The 2,220-nt window shown below is 42.2% G+C and overlaps 1 protein-coding gene across 2 annotated transcripts in view; it reads left to right on the plus strand.

The window, feature by feature from the left end:
• The first annotated feature begins 681 nt into the window (after window positions 1-681).
• The window catches only part of tll1 (tolloid-like 1), a 49,586-nt gene continuing 48,047 nt past the window's right edge, over window positions 682-2,220 (plus strand). For both annotated transcript variants that reach the window (XM_042080348.1, XM_042080428.1), the window contains exon 1: window positions 682-826. The gene's annotated coding sequence lies outside the window, so the exon portion shown is untranslated. The remainder of the gene's footprint in view (window positions 827-2,220) is intronic.

Consider the following 2,220-nt stretch of genomic DNA (forward strand, 5'->3'; position numbering starts at 1 on the left):
TTTTGTAGAACATTATACTAAAGTCTGATTCATTTTCATTTAAAAGTATTTGCATCGGTTTTTCAACAGAAACCCTCTAGGAGCATATTGAAAGGGTCTATAGCCTACAGTACATCATATAGTAGATAATGTATGCCAAACACACACATACACACACACACACACACACACACACACACACTGATGTAGAACAGCTAGTTACACACTGCATTATGCATTTTAACTTGGAAAACATTGGGCACAATGCTTCTGAAGACCAAAATACACACACACACACAAATACATTGACTAAACAAACAAAAACATATTACAGTATCCAATGGAATTTGTGTGATAGGCGTTCATGGGAAAATAGGTAACAACTGTATGTGTGAACCACAGTGACTGATGGAAATATAATTCTCAGCTATTAAAAAGACACCAGCAATTTTAACAACAGTGAGCCATGCATTTCTTGTTTACTCTTGATATATATTGTGCGTGAGTTTGGCACCGCAGGGATTTGGATGTCAGGTTACTGCAGCTGAAGTTGAGGACAGCTTGATGGATTGATGGAGTGACGTCAGCACGCAGCTACCTTCTCGAGAGAGGGGAGGATTAATCTGAGAGAGAGAGAGAGAGAGAGAGAGACGCGCTAATCTCTCCCCGGGAAATGTGCACGTTCGGGAATAAGTGGTACCAGTCAGAAACTGCGCGGTAATATTCCCTTACCGGCTTTGCCAAATGTTTTCACCAGCAGGGAACGAAGAGGAGAAAGGAGCAAGTCCGGCACCGGGCGGGATGTACACTCACCGCCAAGCTGTAACGCTCTAGAATCACTGGAAAGGTACGCAATTTAAGTGGTATTTTTAGATGCGTTTGCGCCATTGATTCAACTTTTGTTTATTTCCTTTCGAGGTCTTCTAATTCCGATAATGGATTATTGCCATAGGCTACTCCTGCACTTGGCCAGCTCCATGCCCTATGGACTTGGTGACTTGAGACGAAACATTATTGTACTGAAACATTCTGTGTTTGACAGTGTTTATAGTTAACGGTATGCCTGTGCGCTGGCTTGTGAATAGCCCGCACACCTACAGTCGTATCTCACCCGTCTCGGGTGTACGCAGTGATAGTCCACGGGAGATACTTAAAATACATGAACACCAAATCGTTCCAAAAGCAGAGTGCTCTGCCTATTGTCCTTGTTTGCAAAACAACAACAGTAAAGTGGTTTGGATCAAACGACGCTTTTCAAAAGCTTTCCATGACAACATATTTTTCTAGATTAAATGGCATACAATAATGACCTAATACAGTCGTATGACTTAGGTTTATGACATAAAATCAGGGAACGTCACCGAAATATAACAGCCTTTCAGATAGCCAAAAAGGAAGATGTGTTAATATAGGATTGGTGATATAGAGGCCTATGTCCGTCCTTGCTCTAGTTCTCGAAAGTTATCCGAATCGAGGTTTATTGCAAAATGCCAAATTAGGGTAGTGGGTCTGTATTTCCGTTTTGGTGAGTTCATTTGAGTCATTAACATAAATGTAAGCATACATCGGAATGTGTTTATGTGCGTGTATGGTACTGTGCATGTGCCATTTAAATAGGCTAAGTGTCTTGGTGTTAAATGGTGTCAGTGTCAGGCGATGTGTTTACAGTTTGCAAAGGCCATTTAAGGTGTTCGTGTGAAAACGAGACTGCGGATATACAGTCTTGCTTACATCTACCTGGCTTCTGTAGGCCTAAACTATAATTTGTCCCGTGCATTGCTACATTTCAACTCTTTACAATCAGTGTTTATGACCCTCTCTCATCTACCTGGAACCTGGCTGCTACATCCTGTCTTCCCCGTTGCTCAGAACCAGCGACTCCAAGCGTAATACATTTTACGGGATTATTGCTCAAATTTTAAGGAACGTGCGAGTTTTACTGCTACCGGGTCTCGTTCTCAGGCCAGCTTGACTGGACTGGAACAATAGAAACAGGGTAATATTTATGAGGTGGTGGTGTTCACAAGTTGTTAGGCAATCATACTGGAAGTTTATGCAGTCCTCTGGCGCTCTACCCACCCAGAGCTCAGCAAAGTGTGGGACGAAATACAAAAACATGAGAGGTGGCCTAAACCATGGTGCTCCACTTTGTTTTTCCAATAGGTATGTTAGCTCTGACTAGATAATCGAATACCTGCCGAGTCCCTGACTCTAATTTACGACAAAACAGATCATCATCAA

This window comes from Alosa sapidissima, chromosome 1, assembly GCF_018492685.1.
Source record: "Alosa sapidissima isolate fAloSap1 chromosome 1, fAloSap1.pri, whole genome shotgun sequence".
Taxonomy (NCBI): domain Eukaryota; kingdom Metazoa; phylum Chordata; class Actinopteri; order Clupeiformes; family Clupeidae; genus Alosa; species Alosa sapidissima.